The sequence below is a fragment of the Nannospalax galili genome, unplaced genomic scaffold (assembly GCF_000622305.1).
Source record: "Nannospalax galili isolate Female #2095 unplaced genomic scaffold, S.galili_v1.0 scaffold25, whole genome shotgun sequence".
In the NCBI taxonomy this organism is placed as follows: Eukaryota; Metazoa; Chordata; class Mammalia; order Rodentia; family Spalacidae; genus Nannospalax; species Nannospalax galili.
Genome location: NW_008355642.1, coordinates 2,382,148 through 2,406,485, shown reverse-complemented (window position 1 = coordinate 2,406,485; position 24,338 = coordinate 2,382,148). Strand labels below are relative to the sequence as shown.

The 24,338-nt window shown below is 37.8% G+C and overlaps 1 protein-coding gene across 12 annotated transcripts in view; it reads right to left on the bottom strand.

The window, feature by feature from the left end:
* The window catches only part of Acsl4 (acyl-CoA synthetase long chain family member 4), a 103,067-nt gene extending 90,567 nt beyond the window's left edge, over nucleotides 1-12,500 (bottom strand). For 6 of the 12 annotated variants that reach the window (XM_029556064.1, XM_017803136.2, XM_029556063.1 and 3 more), the window contains exon 1: nucleotides 12,296-12,499. The gene's annotated coding sequence lies outside the window, so the exon portion shown is untranslated. Of the gene's footprint in view, nucleotides 1-11,430; nucleotides 11,524-12,295 lie in introns of all 12 variants that reach the window. The other 6 variants (XM_029556059.1, XM_017803135.2, XM_008852957.3 and 3 more) reach the window with 3 other exon arrangements.
* Between the last annotated feature and the right edge of the window lie 11,838 nt (nucleotides 12,501-24,338).

The window sequence follows — 24,338 nt, the reverse complement described above, 5'->3', positions numbered from 1 at the left end:
GTTTAATTAAAAATTTTGGCATAGTAAGAGATTAATAGCAATAATCACTAATAAAATAGAACAATTACAACAATAGTATAATAAAAGTTACTTAAAACTTATGAATTGTTTATTTCTGGAATTTTCCATTTAGTATTTTCAGACTGTTTGACCATGGGTAACTGAAACTAGAAAGTGAAACTGCAGATAAGAGGAAACTCATTAATTCTTTGGAGGATATTTCTTAAAGAAAGATACTCTATAAATATTTTCATATTTAATCGCTTAGTAATGAATGGAATGCTAGAATTTAATGCAAAAATATATTTATATATCTTAATTTGGTTCCACATAAAAATCCTGGCCTTTATACTTGACATTGAAAACAAAACCTAAGCAAAGAAGTCCAGAAATTTCTAGGGGAAATTTTGAGTTGTACAGCATCCTTTGGAGGTCAGTCATTTTGCTTTGAAAAGTGCAGCATGTGTAACTGTATTTGAATAGAATTCTAATGCTCATATTTCTATTTGGGGAAATAAACCCAAGTGGGAAACTGCATGGCTTCTCAATTAAGAGTTGCATAACAAAAGGAGCACCTGAGCTATGCCTTTTCTGGGTTCCACATTAAGGAAACTGGTTTTCTGGGCTACTCTAACCTACCTTTGAAAGGAATGGTCTGGGCAGAGAGAATCTCAATGTTTTTTAAAAATTATTAAGTCTTTCCTTGATACTAATATGCTCCACATCCCAAATATTCTAAGACTTTAAAGCCATCCTAGACTAAACTTGCAATTCACTGAATTTGGAAAGTCTCTGGTTCCAACTATAAGAATACCATTATGCCTGGCCTGCTTTTTTCTTCTGTGATCTATTTTCCTAAAACATATTTATCTGGCAAGTATTATGGCTATTCTGGTTGGTTCAGTACTTCGGTGAAGGTATAGTTTTTCAACTCTCCTGAGCTATTTGTTGACTTCCTATTTGCAATGGCCATGTGGAACTCAGCATCGTTTTACTTGGATTCATCCCAGTGCAATATGTGACTGCACCTTCCTTCTCTCTTTCCTTCTCAAAGCCACGACTGACTTTGAAGCTCATTCACCAAGTTCCTGTTTCCTGTCTGACAGAACTTTTCAGCTTTCCATTCATCTGAGAAGCAAGAATGTTTAACACATTTTGAGTACAACCAAAGTAGTAACAGCTCTGCTTATTTCTCCAGGTTTTGTTTGATGACACACTAAGTCAGGTACCATCAGATGAGTGATCCTTCATAATCCCAGCATTACTTTTTATAGTACTAAAATAATTTAAGTATACATTAAAGGCAATAAACAGAAAACCTATGAGAAAACAGGTATGTTAGTATGCCCCACTCTATTAACCTCTTCCACAACCATGAGACTCACCAGTAACTTTTCAACACTTTTTCTCATTAACCAAGTAAAAAAACTTTTGAAACCTCTATCTTGACTCTCCTGTAAAGTCTGTTAGCTTCAATGCATCAGTGAGAGAAAAATCCTTCTGCTATTAAATCAATTCTAAAAAAGTCAAGGTGCAGAAAACCTTGGAAAACAGGAACTGTTTCAATTATCTTAACAAAAAACATGTAAGTGACTATGTAGAATCTTCATATTAAGAACCTTGTCCACAGGGTAGAATTTTCTTTTATAAAATGCCCTACTGAATTTATTGTGAAAAAATGATTAAACAAACAAAAAAGGTCATGAAAAATAATGTATTTTATTTAAGCATGGTGTCATCTTCCTGTAGGCCCAGCATTGGAGGGGCTGGGGAAGGAGGCCTGACAAGAGTTTGAAGCCACCCTGGACTACATAGTAGGTTCCAGGATAGCTTGGCCTATGCAGTGAGACCCTCTGTCCCAAAAACAAAAAAAGCAGCAACAAAATAATAAGCTATCACAGCACACACCCAGAGGAAATTATAGTAGGCCTTCAGTGAATGTGTTTAATAAATCTTCACGAGAAAGTAGCATACAGATATACGTGCCCAAATGTGGTCTACCACATTTCTCCTAAGATTCAATTGTATATACTACAAACAGGGATATCACAGACAAAGATTCTTATTGCTACAGATAAGTAGATTTTCTTTACTTTTCTTAGCTGCAAAATGAAGTCCTTTACTATACACACTATTATCTAGGATCCAGACGTAGTGATTTGTTGTTCTTGTTCTTGTTTGTTCTGCTTTAAACAAAATAAGCATTCGGGTTCGGTTCTAAAAATTTTCATCAAAACCCAAGTTCACACACAAAAAAAGCTGCCCCAATAATTTTGTGTTTGTGGGTGAATGTGTATGTGGTGTGTGTCTGTGTGTGTGTGTGTGTGTGTGTGTATGTGTGTAAGTGCAAGAACCCATGTGCATGAAGAAGGTAGGAGACATTGGGTGTCCTGCTCTATCATTTATTTCCTTGAGACAGGGTCTCTCCTTCAACCTGGAACTAGGCTTGCAACGAGCAATCCACAGTAAACCTTCTAACCCCATCCTCCTGACCCCCACTCCTAGCACTGGAATTATAGGGGGCATGCAACCAACCACACTTGGCTTTTTTATTTATTTTATTTTTTAATATTTTGTTTATTGCTTTTATATTCTGTGTATGCATGCATTACCTGCATGTGTGTATAAGTCCACCCATGCTGTGAAATGCCTAGGGAGGAAAGAAGAGGTTGTTGGATCCCCTGGAACTGGAGTTGTGGACAGCTGTTAGCCAATATGTGCGGTGCTGGGAATCGAACCTGGGACCTCTGCAAGAGCATATCTCTGATACCGCCCCCCCCCCCCCAACCTTTTTTTTTTTTTTTGAGACAGGATCTCCCTGTAGCTCCAGCTGGCCGGTCTGAATCTCGCTACGTAGACCAGGCTGGCCTAGATCTCCCAGAGATCTGCTTCTGCCTCCGGAGTGTTGGGATTAAACTCATATACCACCATGCCTGACTCACACCTGGCTTTTTTTACGTGGGTTCTGAGGATTTAAACTCTGGTCCTCATGCTTATACAACAAACACTTTAAGCCCCTGAACTATCTCCAAAGTCCTATAACTACAATTTTAATACAGTCAAGCACTATATAAAGACACTTTCATCGATGACAAACCACATAATGATGGTGGTCCTATAACACTGTAGTGCAGTTCACAAATTTCTATTGCCTCATAAGGCTATAGCAAAGTCTATTAATCATATATGTGGTGATGTTGTAAGCAAACTTACTGTGCTGCAGTCAAAGTACAAGATACATAGTTATATATATCAGGTAGGCAGTATGCTCTACCATCAAGGTTTGCATAAACACAAGCTATGATGTTACTGCAATGGTCAGATCATCTAACAACACATTTCTTACAACCTATTCCTATAATAAGGTGATACATACCTCCAAAAGATTCATAGTTAAATTCAAAACTATCTGAACTGGTTCAACATTGAAAACTTAAAATTCCTGGGTTATTTACTTTTGTTGACTATAATTTTTCCCCCAAGATTAGTTTGTCCTAGAGCTGGCTATTTTAACTTTACTGTATTTACATGGCACTACACTCTTTTCTCATCAGATCATTTTTACTTATATTGTTACCAATTCTGAAAGATGCCTACAATAAATGAAGATGTTAAAAGAAAAATGTTATGTCACTATGTATAATAAAATCACATTTTTGTTTAAAGATAACAGACGTGTGTGCGCCTGTGAATGCAAAAACGTCTATGTGCATACAAACACCTATGTCCAAGAATCTACACCAGAACGTTATCAATGGATCTGAGCATGGCATTATGGTATTTTTATTCTTATGTGTTCAATGCAGAAAATTTAGAAGATACAAATAGATCAGGGGCTGGAGAGATGGCTCAGCAGTTAAGAGCACCAACTTCTCTTGCAGAGGACCTGTGTTCAATTCCCAGCACCCATACGACAACTAACAACCATCCTTAACTCCACTTCCAGAAAATCAAGACACCCTCTTCTGACCTCTGCTGGCATTGCATGACATGGGTGCACTTACATACATGCAGGCAATACCCTCCCTCATACATATAAAAATAATAAAATATTTTTTAAAAATACAAACAGAACATCAGCAATGGGAGAAAATTTATTTTTAAAAAATATTTGCATCCTCATTCAGGATAAACAATTGCACTCTAACACAGTTTTACTATATAATAACAATCATCTTGTAAGAATCCTCTAGTGGGCAAATGTTTTTTATTAACATACACAACTACCCACAAAGTAGTGATTAAAAATTCTCAAATGCACCAATAGACTTTTATAGAACAAGTAAGAATATCCCTCTACTACTTCTAGCACCGCACCCTTTCCCCCAGGTATTATCAATCAGACCTTTTTACTATCTATACACATGATAAGGCTTGTTTGCTTTTAGATAAGTGGAATCATGGTGTACAACTATTCTGCAACTTTTTACCCTAGTTTCCCACTTAGCATACTCTAGAACACCTATGTCCATCTGCATCTGAGTCTGTTCACACAGGTTAGTCTGAAGGGAATTTTTCTTTGTACAGTGCAGCCTACTGTCTAAATCATCCCCCTACATGTACAGCTCCCCAGAATTGCTGTCTAATATAACTGCTGCCTCAAAATATATGCACATTTTAAAATTCAGGGATTCTGGTATTGTTTATTAAAATACTACATAGTGTGTGGGTGCTCATTTGCTGAAAGTATGCTATTAGTTTTTGGCAATGTATTTTTTATTTAAATTTTTTATTTTTTGAGAATTCTGTACATGAGTACTGTATTAACTCCCTCTCCCCCATCCATCTCCTCTCACAATATATAAACAACCTACTGAGTCCACTTAATGGTGTTGAGTCTTCATGTGTTTAGAGCTGAGCACTTGAGACTGGGTAACCTATTGAGGAGCTTCTCCCTAGAGAAAACTGATTCTCCCTCTCTCAGCACCCCTCAATTGCTCATAGTTCTTCTCTAGAGGATAGCGACACAATGGAAATGCAATATATTTTTGGAAATAATGGTTTCTATTTCCCTAATTAATAGAGTGAACTTGAGAATCTTTTCTCTTCATCATTTTATGTCTATTTGGAAAATGCCAATTCATAATACACTGCTTTTTTGCCTTTATCTAATCTTCATTAGAACAGTTCGTGTAAAAAGGTCAATGCAGGTGAAAAATTATTTTTTAACATGCTACATAGCAAACATTTCATGTTATCTTCACTTCATTTTATCAGTGGCAAAGGTACACATTCAGCAAACTTGATAGCGGGCCAAGAAGCCAAGCCATTTCTCTTGATTGCAAAGAAATTTAAACTGAATTCTCAGGGTAAAACATCAAAGAACTGAAGATACACACAATGCAATGAGTATACACAACACTTTTCAATTTCTGTATTTATTTTACATAAATCTTTTATAGTTGTCTGATTCATACTTAACTAAGACAGTAATTTTCTTAGCAATTTGCATTCACCAACTCTTCCTAAAACAAATGAATGCTTTTCATTGTAATGAACCTAATGTGATCATCACTAGTTTCAACAATTTTTCATGAGCTGAACTGTGTTTTCTTCAATGCCCACTCCCTACCTCCATCCCTTACCTGCCACAGAATGTGAAACAAATCCCATACATTGTATCATTTCCTTTGTTCGGTAAGAGCACCCACTCGGCTCATTCATATTTTATCAGGGTGTAGTATTCTAAATTACATGTTTAAAAATACACAAAATGAAGATGCACTTCAAATGGAACACTTGCCCAGCATACACGCACACACACACACACACACACACACACGCACGCACATACGCACGCAACACGCACACACACACACACACACATACAACCCTGTAGATTTGCCTTTTTAATTTTGTTATGGTGTCTTGTTTTTTCAAAAGATTTTTGTTAAAAAAATACCATTTCTATTTTTTCATTTTTTTTATTGAATTTTTGTGTATTTCATACAGAATATCTCAAACAATCTTAATCATCTTTATACCCCTGTTCCCACCAGCACCCTACCATAGCCCACTGGAAGCCATATACTCTGACATCTGTGTTAAGGCCTACTGTCAGTGTCCCCAGACATTCCCCAGTGCAAGTCCATCCACTGAGGTCTAGTCAGCCTATCTAGAGTCTCCTGTTTTACGGTAATGGTGACAGCATACACAAGTCCTATGTAAACTCAGGGAGGCAAAAACCCAGCATAGAACTGGGAAAAAGAACAGCAGACCCCAATCTTAGCTGAAGAAACATTGGCAACTGATTACTGCTGGGTGAGGAAGAACTGATCTTCCTAAAACTATTTCTATTTTTTAAATATTTTAATACATGCCTGTGTATGATCAAATGTACAACCAAGTATCCTAACTCCACTGCCATATTTAGCAGGGCACTTAGCACACTGAAAGAACTAAAAAGTCAACTTAAGTTACAAAAGAAGGAAGCTGTACAAACAACATAATGCACAGCAGTCTAGAGTCAACTAGGTAACCTCATACTAGTATGTGTTTAAAGACTGCACAGCAGTTTCAAGCCCCACAGTCACACCAGGCTCATTCATTCCCAATCTGGCCCACAATAACATGATTGCATAGGCCTCTTTGAGTCTTACTAGCCACTGAATCTGAAAATTAATATTCACACTGAAATAATCCATATTTCAACAACAAAAATAGCCTTCTCGGTTCTCTACACATGCCTTCACTCTGCTGCTGGGCACACTGAAGAAAATAAATGCACTCTTCTGAATCAGGATACCCCATGGGAACAAAAGATACAAAAAGTAAAGGCAAAGGCCATACAAATTCCTTTACAAAATGGAAAGATACTCATTTTTAAGACAGCCTCATCTGTGAGTTCATCAATTTTTTTTTCTAGAGGTCCAAAGAGTCAACAGACTTAATAATAACTTACTTAGTAGGCCATAAGATCTCTGCTTCAATTCAGACATTGTGTTGTGAATACAGCCAGACAATACATAAATGGAAGGCCGTGGCTGTGTTCCAATCGAAGTTTATTTACAGAAACAGGTGGTGGACAGGATTTGGCCACAGGGAGTGTTTTTCTGGCCCTTGACTTATGCCAGTTTGTTCTTTTTTTCTAGTAGGACTCTACTACCCTAAATATACACTTGCTAGAGCAAATATGGAAGCTGCAAAGGGACAAGTGATCTTTAAGCACTGCCACAAAGAAATGGACATTCTTGAAATTAATTACTAGTCTTTTCCTGTAAGTTCTTCCTATAATATAGGCACATGCATCTGTAAAATATGAGGTAATAACCATCACCAAAAAGTAATAGCCATAGTAAAAATAGTTAAGAGTTGGGGATGTTAGCTCAGTGATAGAGTACTTGCCTAGTATGTGTAATGCCCTGCATTCCACCCCCAGCACCACACACACACACACACACACACACACACACACACACACACACAAACCAGCTAAAATGAATATTAAGTATCTATTATAAAAGGAAAATATGTCATCTAGGCCATCAAACTCGACAGTGTTTTATTCATTATTCTGATGATACTGAGTCAAAAAAGCCTACTAAGTATATAGTCATGATTCTTAATGTCAAACTCAAAATACAGAAACAAATGTTCAAACTGTGCTTAAATGAGAACAGAAATCTGTTCTCTGAATAACTTAACAACAAAAACAACAAAATCTTTGCTGAAAACTCTAGTTTTGACAAATGATTTTTAATTTAGAAAGTGAAACCAAAATCCTCCTTAGTACATCATATGTCTTTTTGATTCTATAATACAGATTTTTTTTAAAGTTGCACTTGACAACTTAAAAAGTAGACACTATATTTTAAGGCACTAAGGATGGTAGTCATTTTAATATGGTAAGAGCATACTATTAAGTTCACATAGTATTAAGTTCAAAGACACTTGTTACAGAACATATTTGAACTCTGGGGCTACTGAGAGAGTAAATCAATGCTTGTAGAAAATTAATGGCTACTACACAGAAGTATATAAGACAACTTGACAACAGATGCATAGGCCAGTGGAAAAAATATTAATAAACTGAACCGCACCCAAATGAAAGTTTTTGTTCTGCAAAACTTCCTGTGAAGAGGTTGCAAAGGCAAGCTCTATACTGCAAGTATATAGTTTCAAGCCATACACCAACAAAAGACTAGTATTCAAAATATACAAAGAACATTGAGTACCCAACAATTTAAAATATTCCAACTAGAAAATGGACAAAGGGCATGGCAGACATTTCACCTGAGATCTAGCAATGGCTTGGCAGGTTGCTCATGGTCCAGTGGGTGGTGCCACGTCCATGCACCTATGGGGGGCAGTATCGTACTTACTGGATCCTCAAGACCAAAAAGAGGACATGAAGTTGGGAGGGGATATGTTGGGGTGGACCTGGGGAACTTGAAGGGGGTGGGGAGTAGGAGTGAATAGAATATTTCATTGCATACATGTATGAATTTCTCAAATAATACATTTTAAAGGATCTAGCAGTGGCAAATGAGCTTCATTAGCCATCATGAAATTGCAAATTAAAACTATGAGAGATATCACTACATACATATAGAACAGCTAAGAGAAAGAAAAAAACTAGTGACAATGCCAAAAGTTGACAAAAGACATGGAACATTCACTCCCTCCTAATAGGAATGTAAAATGATAGTCACTGTAGAAAAGAGTTACTTTGAAATCGAAACTTGCAACTACTTTACAATACAGCAATTGCATTTTTTTTTTTAGACAGGGCCTCCCTGTAGCCCCAGCTGTCCAGGAACTCACTATGCAGAGCAGGCTGGCCTTGAACTCACAGAGATCTTGGCCTGCCTCTGCCTCTCAAGTGCTGGGATTAAAGGCAGGCACCAGAACACCCGGCAGCTATTGTATTCCTAAGCAATTATTCCAGAAGTGGAAATTTAAACTCTTAGAAAACTTTTACATGGGAACTTATAATAGGGCAGAAATTTAAGAAAAAAAAAAACCATCAGCGTTTCTTTGATAGGTGGTTAAACATACATCTATGGACAGAATATTAGACAGCAAGAAAAAGAAATAAATTATCAAAGATACATTCCCTTCATGAATCTCCAAGGAATTATGCCAAGGGGAGGAGGAAGCAAATCAAGTTTACAGTCTGTGTGCTACATAGGATTCTTGAAATGAAGAGATAAGAGGCAAGGGAAACAGGTCACTGGTTGCCAGGGGTCAAGGAGAGAGCAACCCAAGGAATCCTTGTGGAGATAAAACTGTTCTGTGGCTTGCCTGAAGTGATGACAGAAATCATCACATGAGATTTGGTGAAGTATTGGTGATAATTAGTGAATATTGCAGAGAACTAAAAACACACATAAAAATATCTGTTGAAACTGGTGAGATCTTAGAGTTAGGGACATGGCACACTGGTTACGACCCCTTGCTGCTCTTCCAGAGGAACAGTGTGTCATGACAGAAATCACCACGTGGTATTTGGTGAAGTACTGGTGATAATTAGTGAATACTGCCACATCATTCAGCTCACAAATGCCTGTAACATCAACTTCAGATTAAATGCCCTTCTCTGTTCTCTATAGGAATCCACATACATATGGCATTACACACACATACATACACACAAACACACAGACACAAACACACGGAGAGAGAAATAAAAATAAATATTAAAAAATAAAATAAAGCTGGAAAAATCTGAAAACAGTGGATTGATTGTTATCTATTGCTATTTCTTAGTTGTGATGTTATACAGTAATTATTTATGATATTAGCATTGAAGGGAATCAGATAAACGGTGTTATTTCTTATAACTATATGACAACCTACAAGTATACCAGAATTCATAGTCAAAAGAAAAAATATATAATATATAGGATCACCCAGTAGCATTGGTAGAAATAGAAACGTCATGCTATTGCTAAGGTTTCTATAACTGAAAGTCAAGGGAGGAAAAATGTAATGCTGAAGAGTGAACAACAGCCTACAATATAATATAATCATCTCCCCCTCCCTTTTGGAGCCTTAACTTCCCCAGGATTTTGGTTATACACATGTCTTTTTGTATTTTTAATAAAAATGAACTACATATAAACTGTTCCAGACTATAAAGTCATAGAGTAGGGGTGTTTCTCTTAACTATCATATCCTGAAGGTCTGGCACAAAACATGTGACAGATTAAGAAGAGATTTAAAGGAATTAATGAATATAATGAATGAAATGTCTATATATGCTTTTAAAGTTACTAAGCAATTACAATTCCAAGGCAGTATGTTCCCCTCCCTTTACAAGTTTCTAACGGCCATGAGTACTTAAAATTCATAAAATTCATTATGACATACACACATTTTATTTGCATGTGGAAGTTAACACATAATACCCAATGTTTGTAAAAATGCTTCTGAATTTATACACTTCCACATGTCGTAAATGTCAGAATGAATTAAGAACTAAGCATATCTTGATTGAAGCTAGTACATGTAGACATTTCAGAAAACACTCCAAACTGATACAACAGGATTCAGGACAGTCTTAATGTGAAGTGAAGTGCATTCAGTACCTATATATCCATAAAATCTCTTCATTTTCAGAATACAGTATTCAAATTAGGGAATTTATGGATCATTCTGTCAATCATAAAGACATTTCAATTATTTATGTGACAATGAAGAGGTACACTGACTTGTTCAAGGTTCATACATCTAGATGGAACTGAGACAGGAATCTGAGTGTGTCCAGAGCCCCAATTCATGTCCCTCACCTGGACTGGGCAAGACTCTTTGTCCAACCATCACATATCTACCAAAAATCCCATCACAAAAATATTAATCTGAATTATTTTTAATAATTTTTAAAAGAATCCATGAAACTGAAATTACTCCAAATTTTAAATTGCTACATTACATCTATCATAGATTTTTTGAATGTCAAATTACTTCTCCTATCAGGAAAATAAGGTCGTTTACTCCAATGTGCAAGCATCTAGACAGTAAAATGTTAGACCTTGCATCTCAATGGCAGAGAGAGTGTTAATTTGATCAGGAGTCCTACATGTTTTGCATTTTGGCAGATTCAACTGAAAAGCTAAGCTAGCTTGCAATTTAATGAAGAGGCTTTAAACTTAAATTTTTGCTTGCTATGCTCAGTAGCAGCACTGTAATTGAATCTCCACTTGCTGCTTTACATATTGTGTTAGAGGGAAAAAAAGAAAAACTAAAGCTACAAGTAACAATAGGAACTGGGCTTCTCCTGATGTAGCAACATGTTAAAGAAGCATAACTTTAGAGGTACAAGAAACAAAACGCTAAAAAGGAACCTTGGTGCTGCTTGAATCCAACTGCATGACAGCTGGGCACATTTTTTACAGAAGAGGAAACTCAGTAGTTGATTCAAACATTAACCAATAAAGCCAACTGCTTACTTCTTCAACAAGATTCATTTCCCCTTATTGTGACTCTTACCATCTTTTCTCAGTGTGAGGATTGACTTTTAAGATGAAATGTGTGGAACAAATAAATTTCAAGTGGGTGAAAAAAACGTCTTCGAAGGAGATACTAGAGTAAAAATGAGAAATGACGTCTTATTTCAAATATGTAACCGGTTAGGCAATGAATCATATTCTCCTAGATTTTTCTGTCTATAGACCTCAGCCACAGTTCTTGTGGACACTCGAAATGAGAGGAAGGGGAAGTGAAGTGAATAAAGCTAATTCTAAACACAAAGCACCCACTAAAGAAGGGCAGGGATGAAGATGGAAAGAACAGAGGGTGTATGCTTCAACTAGAATCCAGCTGTTTGCTAACATACCCAAAGGTTGCTGATGCTAAAAGCGTATGCATGGGATGATGAGAGGATTTCTATCCGAGGCTAAGGCACCCTTCACATTTGAGGTGGCAGACGCTTGGGAGCCAGAGACCTCCCGGACCCTCAGTTATAGAGTGATTGGGAGGGGACAAAATGGAGCTGAGGTCTAGGAGAGCCCTAAAGGTCGTTTGGAGGTCTAGCAGGCACCTGATGTGCTCTTCTAAAAGGAGTCGTGGCAAAGCCGGGTACCCCACAAAGAAGAGGACTCGTGGCCTTCCTGATACAGTGAGGGACTGGGAAGAGTTCAGGCGGGGTTCTCGAGAGTCCCGGAGCGCATCAAGGGAGAAGATAGTGGCAACGAGAGATCCCCCGGGGCTCGGTGGAGATCCAGCAGCCCGCGCCCGCGGCCGGGAAGCAGAGCGCCCACCCGATCTCCCGCCGGTGCGGGTGAGGCTCGGGGGACCCGGGTTCCGCTAGGACCGGGGCGCCGCAGGGACAGCCTCCCGAGCCGGGATCACTCACCGAAGGCGCTGCCTGGCGCACTGCGTGTCCGCTGCCCGTCCCGGCGTCCGGCCCTTGAGGAAGCAAGCTCACGGAGAGGATCCCGCGTGGCCGCTAGCGCCGGAGCAGGATGGCAAGGAGGGGCGCGCCGCGGAGGCCGGAGGGGGGGAAAAAAAAGCCGCAGCGGCGCGCGCGCGCGCAACCCGGACGGCTGGCAGAGGCGGGGCGCGGCGAGCCCGGAAAAGACGCGCCCGGAGGGGCGGGCGGAGCGGGGGCGCGCGGTGGTGTGGCTGAGCCCGCCGAATCGCAGGAGGCCGCAGGCTCGGCCCACCCACGCGCCCGCCTCCGGTCGCGCAGGACGTCACCGAAGAGGCGGAGTTCCACCCGGTCCCCGACTATGGCCTAGAAGCTGCTAAGGGGCACGCTGGAAGCTAACGGGGCCGACCCGGACCGCCCCGTAGTACCCTGCCAGGGAGGGCAGGGCCTGCATCGAGGAGAGCAGAAGAGGCCCAGGGCTGCTCTGGCTTCTCAGGGCTCCACCCAGGATGAAAGTTCCCCAGGTCATCTTTAGCTGCCCTTTAAAGATAGTCATCTTTGTACTGCCTGCCATCCTGCTCCTGGAAGCCTGAGCTGGTGCCGCGCATCTTTTTTATCTTGCCCTCTAGCTGTGTTGAGATCCCTGCTCCCTATGGCTCCTGAAAGGTCTCAAGGAAGCAGGATTTGCACATTTTGGTGTCAAAGCAAAACAGCTCACAAGTGATAAGGAAAAGCCAGAGTAGCACTGTGATATCTTATTGCTTCTAAGCCAGTCCTTGGCAAAGACTTTTCCCAAGAGGTTTAAAAATTTATTCTTACAATTAAAATTCCTGTGGCTATCTCACGACTTCAAGAAAGACATGCTGCAATTGTGACTGAGCCACGACAAACTGCCAAGAATAAATATATTGCCAAAGGAAATAAATGTCAATTATTCTTCCAGTTCTGTGCTGCAAAACGGGTACTGGCTTCCTTTTCCTGCTTGTTATGGGCATTTTACTCGCTATTTTTCATTTTCTCATAGAATGACTCTATACTTACATATTTATTACTTAGCATCTCAGATTGCAGGTTGTAGTGGTTCTTGGGCTTTGGTGCATATCAAACTACCTGGAGTGCTTGTTTAAACGTGTGTACCATGTTATCCACACATACCTTGATCCAGATGTGGGGTGAAATTTTTCAATTTTTAATAAGCACCACAGATGACACTATATGTGTGATTGGCTGAAAGCATAGAATTACAACCTTTTCGTATCTCCCATATTCCTGAAGGCATATTACTCATTTTATTTACAACAGATTCACCGGCTTGTATATAATGAACATATAAACATTGCTGAGGTGCTCATGTACTTTCTCTTAAGATTGACTTGGAAACTTCAGGGCTCCAAACAAAAACTTTAACTGTCATCTTTATTTTAATGTGATCATGCTGTAAGACCAGAAATAACCATTAGCTAGCTGTATGTTCCACTGGGAACCTAGGGTGTACAGAGAACTATCATTCATGATAGTGCAAAAAAAAATTGGAGGAACATGCATCCATGCCCTCAACAAACATAGTTTAGCTATGGAATTAAAACACAGATATCATAGGGACCCTGTTTTTCACATAAATCAACCTGTTAGACCAAGCAAAAAAATGAAGTTGTAATTAACAAGTACTTTTTCCAGTTTCTTTTATCATCAATTACAACCTAGACATTTTTAATTAAGTTCCCTGAACTCAGTAATCCTGAGTTTATGGAGGTTCTTCCAAATTTACAAGGTATAAAGGACACAAGCTAGCAGACTTTCTTTATATGCATATGCACATGATATAAATATATGTATAAATATATGTATAGATGTATATATATTTCAAGATCATTAAACTACCATTTAAACTATTTGTTAGTGCCCAAAGTTTTGGCCGTATTTGTCACCTACTACATTTTCTTCCATATTTAACCACAGCCAGAATGAAAAGGAAAGAAAAATTCCACATATAAAAGCTAGAACAAATATTTCCACATCACTTCCAGAACTCCTTTTCCTATTTTTTTTTCATGCCCAAACCAAGCACTTGTTAATTTCTTGCATCAGAAACCCTCCAAGAGCTGAGAGTGCTAGCACAGGCCTCTGATCTCATGTACTCTGGAGACCTGAGGCAGAACAGCCTGGAGTACATGATGAAATACTCTCTCAAACGCAATAAATAAACAGGAAAAGGGAGGAAGAAAAGAAAGATGGAAGGAGAGGGGGAGAGAGGCAAGGAAGGGGGAAGGCAGAAAAGGGAAAAGGGAAACGGGGGATGGGGAAGGGAGAAAGGGCAGAGGGAGGGGGAGGGGGAAGGGAGAAAGGGGAAAAGGGGGGATGGGAGTAAGGGGGAAAGCAGAAAGAGGGGAAGGGAGAAGCAGGGAAGGAAAGGAAAAAAGAAAGAAAAGACCTCCAAGAACTATGACCCAGGAACACCCCCCCCCAAGCAGCTGTCTGACATTTTAGAGAGAACATTTGCACCATTGTTTATGAGTTAGGAAGATGGAAGATTATTACCCTGCTTTGAAAGATGAAGAAACAAATGCAAATGAAATGACTTGTCCTGGTCACACAACTAACTAGTAACAGAGCCACACCAGGGGGCTTGCCATGACTTAAGGTTCACTCAGTAACATTCCACCCAGAAGTACCAATTAAATTAGAAACAGAATCTATATAAAAGGAAGAGTTAGGAAACAGGATGTTTCAATTGTTAGATTCAAAATACGACCTAAAAAATGAAATACGTGTTATATAAAAGCAGAAGAGGGACTACTGGGGGAAGAGGGAGTGGGAGGACAGTGGGATAGGGGACAAATAAGAACAAAGTATAGATGAAAATGACATAATGAAACCCATTAGTTTGTATGCTAACTTTAAAAATTAATTTAAAATTAAAAAAACCCACTGGAAACAGGAAAGCAAAGCCTCTCAAAGCTAAATAGACTATAACAAGACTGCTCTGTTAGCAGACACTGATATTTTGACCTTGCTGGGTTTGCTCATGTGTAACAAGAAACTGAAATAGATAGCCAGGCCACTCTTGGCATTATTTATGGAAGGACAGAAAACAACTGTTCTTCATTGACTATGTAACAAGTCTTTGCATTTTTAAACTTACTGCATGGACTAATAGAATAATAATTTCCTCCTGTGGCCCAAATACAAGCAGCAGGACTTTGTAATAATATTTGAACATACAAGTTATGCTGGATTTTGCCATTAACAAACTTTATTTTGTGCAAATCTAATAACCAGGCCAAACACTTTCTTTACTGGTGTGTCTGAGGCAACTCTCATGAAATCAGAAACCCAGGAAGTTGATCTCACTGGGAACAAAATAATAACTGAAGCTACTCTTTTCAAAAGTGGTCAGAGATAGGGCTTCAGGTCCCGTTCAGTGATGCTGCCCTGGCCTAATACTTATGAAATCTGGGTTTGATCCCTTCTACCAAATAAAAAATAAAAATAGTAAAAGACATAGCAGTTAGATCAAATTTTATTTTGAGAAATGTTTTATTTTTTAAATAACCATTTTCTTTTTGTTCCAGTATATTTCATCAATTGTTAGACTCATTGAAAGACTCAAGCCATTGGAAAGCCATCTGATGCCCTAGAACAAGAATTCTAATGTCCTTGATTCACAGACTGAGTCAAGTCTTCCCCAGTTAATCTATAAAGCACCAGACATTTTCTGTAAAATATTTTTATTAATTATTTGAGAATTTCATACCTGCATACAGGGTATTTTTATTAGATTCATCCCCTAATCCTCTTCCCAATTTGTGTCCTCTTTTTTAAACAATCCAATGAGTCCAAGTTGTGTTGGCCCTATGCTCATGGGTATGGGCCATCCACTGGAGCTTGGTATACCCACGAGGGATGACACCAAGAAAAGTGACTTTTGTAGCTGGAGAGATGGCTTAGTGGTTAAGAGCACTAACTACTCTTACAGAGGACCCGGGCTCGATTCCCAGCACCCACATGGCAGTTACGAACTGTCCTTAACTCTAGTTCCAGGGGAATCCAAAGCCCTCTTTGACTTCTGCAGCATTGCATGACACGGGTGCACTCACATACATGCAGGCAATACACACATACACATAAAGTAAAAATAATAAATAAAATTAAAAGTGACTTTTATTTTCAGTCATAAACTGCCAATAACTACCACCTCAGTTAGGGGTGGGGGTTCAGAAGCCCCTTCCCCATCCATGCTGGAATGTTGATTGGCTTAATCTTGTGTAGATCTTGTGTAGGCAACCACAGCTGATGGCACTGGGTTTTTAAAAGAATTTCAGTTTCTCTTCTGAAACTCTTGTTTTATTTTTTTTTAAAGCTAACTCCTATTCCCCCTAAATAAAAGTTTTTGCAGATTTCCTTGAAAATTGATTTGGCAACCTTGAAAATTTATTTGGCAATCTGCAAGAAAGTTACCTTTTGCATATTTTGCCCCTTCTCTTAATGTTTCTAACCTGGGCATGTTAAGAAAAAAGATAAATCCTCAGTCTCATAACTCAACCAAATCTCTTTTATCCTTTCCCTTTTATATACAAGAAGACTCCAATAAATCCCTTTCTTAAATGGTCTGTGAAATAACAGAATCTTTAACTGTGCCTTACTCAGAATCACCAACTATTATAATCGGTAGGCCAGTGAAAGGCAGAGTAGTAGGAGGGAAATCATATGGGGTTTGGACTGGGGCCAGCCATCCTACACCAAAGTGATGGAATCTGTTTCTGAGCTTTAGCCTCTTCATCTGAAAAGTGGGGATAATAATGATGATACCTCACTCATAAGACTCATCTGAAGGAGCGTTAAAGAAAACTGTTTCCATACAATGCCTGATTTATGGAAACTGTGTAGAACATCGTTGCTATTAATTAATATTATGGTTTGAATGTACTCCCAGGTTCAGGTGTTGAACTGTTTCCTAGCTAGTATCATATTGAGAGAGAATAGATACCTTAGGAGGTAGCACTAGAGGAAGTAAGTCACAAGGGAGCGTACCTTCGATAGTTGTACTTCATCCCTGATCCTTTCTTCTCTCTCTGTTTTCTCTCTGCTACATCCATGACCTTTGCCTTTGCCTTGGACAGAGAATCAACAGAGTCAAGGACTATGAACTTTAGCATTAGCCAAAGCAAACCCTTCCTCTTTTAAGTTGTTTGTCAGGTATTTTTCCACAGTGAGGAAAGGTCCAAGACAATTATCTGGTACTAGCTCCTTAAAAATTAAGCAACAACCAGACAATATTTCTCCAGAGTCTTATGTATCAACTGACTTTCATTAAAGCCAAGGTGTCAAGTCCTTGAGAAATAGTCTTCAGCTACTTTGTTCAGTAAGTTTCTGCCTGTTTTCAATGCTAACCCATGTTCCCTACAACTTCCAAGCATTTGTTTGCTTATGGATTCTATGAAATAGACAAACTCCATAATTATATCTAGATATTCAGTCTGCTGAAACCATCAGAAATCCTTTCAAAGAAATCCTTCTTCAGATTAAAATACTATATAAAACTGTCTGCTTTACTTGGACCGTATATGGCACCTGGTATGACAAAAATAGCTGTTATTCAAATAGAAAACATGTAGCAATATGTTTAAATATTAAAAGCTACCATCACTATTTACTGAGCACTTATCAGCCACTGAACCAAACACATTACACCCATCAGTTCCCTTAACCACCACACAAGCCCATAGAGTACATATTATCATGATTTCTAATAGTGGAAAATCAGGCAAAAATCCTAAATGTTCATCTATTTTCAGAGGAAAAAATGTGAAAGAATAAGTATGTTTCACATTTATATCTTATTGTCACATAAATCCAGCTAAAAGGAAAGCAAAGCCTCATTTTGTAACACCTTCTATATTGACCGCTTCTCACAAAAAGTCATTTCTAATCCAGACTACTTATATAGGTACCTTTCAGAATGTGTGGCTGACCTCAGTTTTCTGCAAGTTCATTTCAATGGTGTTTATGAAGTAGTTCAACAAAACCAATTGTGTTGCCACAGGGCAAAGATTTCAGTGTGCTGATCTAGATCACGTTATGAATCACTTCCTCCTTTGACTACACTTACTGAACCATGGTGAAAATTAGACACTATGTGAAGGAAGGTATCCAAACTCTTTGTTGCTGAAGATTACTAAACATTCCTGAAAGGGTGTTTGTTATGCAGATTTTCACTAAGGGAGTCCCATTTGTCTACTAGTTGTATTTCTTTCCATCATTATCATTACCATTACATTAGAAACATATACTCATTTCTTTTGTTCAAATAAAAATATATGTAGTAAAGGAATTTTTGATCCCCCTCCATAAATATAAGAGCCATTAATTATCTAGTATAGATAATTTCCAAATATTTTCTGTGCACATATCTGGTCATATATACCTTTTATTCTTTACAAAATGAGAATATCTGTTCTACAAAATAAAAATAAGTAACTATAAACAAAAATATATAATGCTATAGATTGGTTTTAGCCACTTTGTAATATATCACAAACTTCATTCAATGTCATTATGTTTATGTTCAGTTATCTAAATACCTCACTCTTTCTACTGTTATGCAGTATCCATAGTATAGATATACCACAAAATATTAACTGTATCCCTTTGGGTGAACATTTAAGATTTTTTCCTAGAATTCCCCTATTAGAAATAGTGCTCCAATTAATACCTTTACAAATATATTTTTGTATCTATTTAAACTACGTTATGAGTGTGTACACACACACATACACACACACACGTCATGGATGTAGCTTAATGGTATACATTCTTGCACAGTTTAAACAAAACCCCAGGATTCAATCTCTACCACTGCAAAAAGAAAAAACTTCTTTGTAGAGGAGACCTCTGTAAGTAAAAATGATGTCAGAGAAGCTGTACATTTTAGATTGTAAAAGATTTTTTACACCTGCCTTGTAAAAGAGCCTCCTAATCAGTTTCTTCATATCCTTTTCAAAATTAAATGATATTAATCTAAAAAGCTTGCTCATCTGATAGACCAAAAATATTCATTGCTGTATATGCTACTTTCATTGAAAATATTCCGTCATGCTGGGTGTGGTGGCAAATGTCTATACTCACACTCTGGAGGCAGAAGCAGGAGGATCTTGAGTGCAAGGTCAATCTGCTTATGTAACAAGATCCTGTACCAAAAAATCTCCCCAAATGTTTAATACCCATTCATAATTTGTTCCAAAACTAATAATGGTAGAAAATATGCATTGTAGAAAAATTTAAAAACACCAAAACATGTAAAGAATACTTTTTAAATTTAGAATTCTATCACCATGGAAGAGCCACTAATATTCTGATGTATCATTTCCCATTTTCTTCTTATGTATATTTTTACAAAATTCAAGGCATTCTGTAAATATAAACTCGGAGGTTTTCTTTAACATTAAATGTGAAATGTCCTAAATATTACTAATTTTTAAAATACAGTACATTAGAATTACACAATTCTCTTATGTGTTTCATACAATTTAGACCCACATTGTGGGATGTTTTACTTATTCCCTAAAATTTTTGGTACTATAAATTACACACTATGAACATCTTTGCACATAGTTTGTGTTTCTCTTTAGTTTTTCAGAATTTGTAGAACTCAGTGGATCAAATAGATTTTAAAGTAACTGACACATATCAACAAACCCTCTTCTTCTAATTTTCAAAAGAAATAGAAAAACTAATTTGTAATACTAATCCTAATAGTAAGTAAATGGCTAGTAAGAAAATCAGTTCACAACTTGATGCTGTAAAGTCACAAATGTATTTGTAAATTGAATTAAACATAATTCTTGAGGAAAAAAATCAACAAAAAATGTGTTTGACTCAGAGCAGAAAAAAAGGTCATTTCTTTTGTTAAGGATTTGAGTTTGAGGAGGTTTTATCCAGGGGTATGGTATTTTTAACATTATACTGAAAAGCAAGAAGAAAGTTTATTTAAACAGAATTGGGGCTGGAGAGATGGCTCAGTGGTTATGAGCACTGACTGCTCTTGCAGAGGACCTGATTTTGCTTCCCAGCTCCCACATGACAGCTCACAACAGCCTTTAACCCTATTTCAAGGGGATACAACACCCTCTTCTGGCCTCCTTGGTTATTGCATGACAAGGGTGCACTTACATGCATGCAGACAAAAGTCATACTCATAAAATAAAAATAAATTCATCAATTTTTAAAAATTGAATAGAACCCACTAACCTTTAAAGACAGCTCAGCTTCAATGATGCTTCCCGCTCCCACACCCCATACTCTACCCTGTTTTTCAGCATCTTGAAGAAGCTTCTGCTGTTTTTGGAAATGAACAAGTTGACCAAGGGCTGGAAGAAGAACTAAACACAGAAATACAAGAAAAACACTGATGGGAACTGTATCTGGAAATTAAGAAGAAAGGAAATAACCAAGAATGAATAAATATATTAAGAAAAGATACAGATCTGCAAATAGACTGAATGAGACCATTTGTCTCATACTGGATCCTTTTTTTCTAATACATTGTTCGAGATGTGAAAACCTCTAAAATTGGGTCTATATTGTATCTAATGTAATGAACATGTTAATTATACTCATCTAAGATGGTATTTTCCATTAGCAGTTGGAGCCTCTGATAAGGAGTCCAGAGGAGAAGCTCTAACTGGGAAGGGTTATGTGACATTTAGGTCCAGCATAGCATGAGCTTGTTTATCATCTGGAATAAAGAGCCAATAGCAGCAAGTTGACCCTGCTCTGTGAGACCTATGTTAGATAGCCTGGAGGGAGATACCTTTGGTGGCAGGATAGAGTCACATCAGCATTTTTTTTCTGACCTTTTTTTTTTTAACAAGCAAGAATGGGTGACGAGAAGGCGTTACAAAACACAGTACCTTCCTGTAGAAAACAAAACATATCATCAGGTCATATGAAAGTCATGGTGAGGTCACTTAAGGTCACAGAAGTTTTGCAATGAAAGACTGGAAAAGTTCAGAAGATGCAAATTATTTTATTCACTGACTAGGAAACAGAGCTCTATTGTGTCAGAACCTGTTGCACTGTCCTTGATAAGCAAGCATCTGTGACACATATTTCAAAACACAGATTAAGAAACCTCAGGGCAGAAGGCAGATCGCCACATGCACAAATGTATCAAGGCAGTACACAACACAAAGGATGACTTTAGTTCTTCAAAGTCTATGTCCATAAGCCTGTATTCTGTTGATACAGGTTTGATTGGAGCAAGATTTTACTTTCTACATATGTAAACACCAAAAAAATGTCTATTTGCCTTTAAAATGTGAAGTAACATAAATTTCTCAAATGGAATTTGAAGGCTGTAAAAGACTTAAAAGATTGTCTAGAATCCAAGTCATATATTCATTTACAAGGGTGGGTCCAAGAGGTTAAGTAATTTGTGAAAGGTTGCAAGCTACTCATTTCAGAACTGAGGAATGGAACACTCATCTCACTCAACATTCATCCCACTTGGGCACATTGCCTAACTCATACCAATTTTCCAGAGGTTTTATGACCTAACCATAAGCAAGAGTCCTGCAATCACTTTCATTATAACGTCCTGGCTTGCTTGGATAACAAACCACCAGGGATATCTAAGGAAAACACAATCCGTTCAATTTACATGGAATGTGCCTGAAGAAGTAAGTGGAATTTTTGAAGGAAGAATGATTTCTTTTCCTTAATATAATTTAGGAACACCCTCCCAAATTTTCCAATTTATTAATGCATTATCTTCATATGTTTAATCTTATCTTTAACAAAGGTTTATTTCAAGTTGTGAAATCCTTTGTATGCAATGGATTTGTGTGCTTCATAGTCAATTTTTTCCAGCTGCTATTGCTCTCCTTATTTTATTCTTGCTATTTTATTTAACTGTATCAACAAATAGTCCAGCTATGCATGCTTAATATCAAGAAGGAACTTTCCAATGTTGTAAAAGCATGACATTAAAAGGAGTTAGGGACAGGAGGACATTTGGGCATCTGCCAAATATAATTTTCTAGCATGAGTTTTCTCATTCTTGTTTGCTTCTGATCTTCTCATCTTCTGCACTATGTAAAGGAGCTTATAAAATTTCAGAAATATTCTGAAAAAGTAATCTACATCAAAAATGGTGAAAAAAATACTTGAAAAGATGTTCAACATCACTAGGCATTAGGGAAGTGCAAATCAAAAGGACAAAGGGGTAAGTATCACATCATACCCCAAAGAATGGCAATAAAAATATCAAAAAATAAGCTGAAAATAACAGGAATTGGCAAGGATATAAAAAACGGAATTTTCCTACATTGCTGCTAAACATGCAAAATGGCGCAACTGCTTTGGAAAATAGCTCATCAGGTCCTCAAAAACTTAAACCTAGAGTTCATACAACCCAACAATTCCACTCCCAAGTATTTACCCAAAATAACTGAAAACAGGTATTAAAAAAGAACACATGTGTTCATAGCAACATTATTTACAAGAGCAGAGTCCAGTATCTACACGATCTATGAACAGATAACTGAACAAATGTATTCATTGTACCCATACAAAGGAATGTTCTCATCCAGAAAAATTAAGCAATGATACTTGTTATGAAATAAATAATTTTTGAAAATAGTATGCTAAGCCAAAGAAGCCAGACACAAAAGGCCACATATTATGTAATTCCACCTGTATGAACTATTCAAAATAAATTTACATTAGCACAATGCAAAATGGTAGATGCTAGGAGGTGAGGAAAGGGAGACATTACTTAGTGGGCAAGGAATTATATTTTAGAATACTGGGAAAATTTTAGTATAAAGAGGCTTGGTGATTCACAACATAGTGAATGTTCTAAATGTCGTGAAATTGTTTAAAATGTTTCATTTTGTAGCCGGACATGGTGGTGCATGCCTTTAATCCCAGCACTCAGGAGGCAGAGGCAAGCAGATCTCTGTGAGTTCAAGGTCAGCCTGATCTATGTAGCGAGTTCCAGGGCAGCTGGGACTACAGGGAGACCCTGTCTCAAAAAAGAGAAAGAAACCCAAGTAAAGTTTCATTTTGTGTTAATTTAATTTCACCTGCATAAATTATGAAAAGAATCTGCACTGAAATCTTGAATCTAAAGATTGCAAAATTTTGCTTTTCTTTTTTTGTTTTTTGGGGGTGAAGCTTGGTTTGATTTCTTTTAAATTTTTAATATATATATATTTTTTAATTTTTGAGACAGGATCTCACTATGTAACCCTGGCTAGCCCAGAATTCGCTGTGTAGACCAGGCTGACCTTGAACTCACAGAGATCCGCCTGCCTCTGTTTCCTGAGTGCTGGGATCAAAGGCACTCCACTATGCCTGGGTTAAAGATTTCAAACTTTACTTTTCAAGAATCTCTTGAAAAGCTGAATACAGTGGTACATACCTATAATCGTAGCACTCTAGAACCTGAGACAGGAACGTTGCTGGAAGCTTGAGACGAGCCTGGCTACGTAGCAAGTTCCAAGACAGTTTAGGCTATAAAGTGATACCCTGCCTCAAATACACAATGGTCTTGAAAAGAAGCATCAGCAAAGGCACTATTGCTAGTAACATGTCAGTGAACAAAAACTGGAAGACTAACTTCCCTGGGGTAAATTTATGATCAGCAAGTTATGGGGTAATTAACTTGCTCATTGGCTAGTTTCATTCGTGTGTGTGTGTGTGTGTGTGTGTGTGTGTGTGTGTGTGTGTGCTTTTGACCCTAAGTCATACTACACAATAGCCTTGTCTTACTACATCATTGATATTCTATTCTAATCTGCCCTAAATGGGATTCCTTTTCTCTTTTTTGGTTTTATTATTGTTGGTTTTAAGGGAGTGATTCACTATATAGTTCTAGCTGTTCTGAAACTTGATAGATAGACCAAGTTACTCTCAAATCTGTGGGGATCCTCCTGCCTTGGCCTTCTGAGTACTAGGATTACAGCTATATGCTGACAAGCCTGGCAAAGCACACCCCAAATTGGCCTTCAATTCTGTCCCCTGTTCT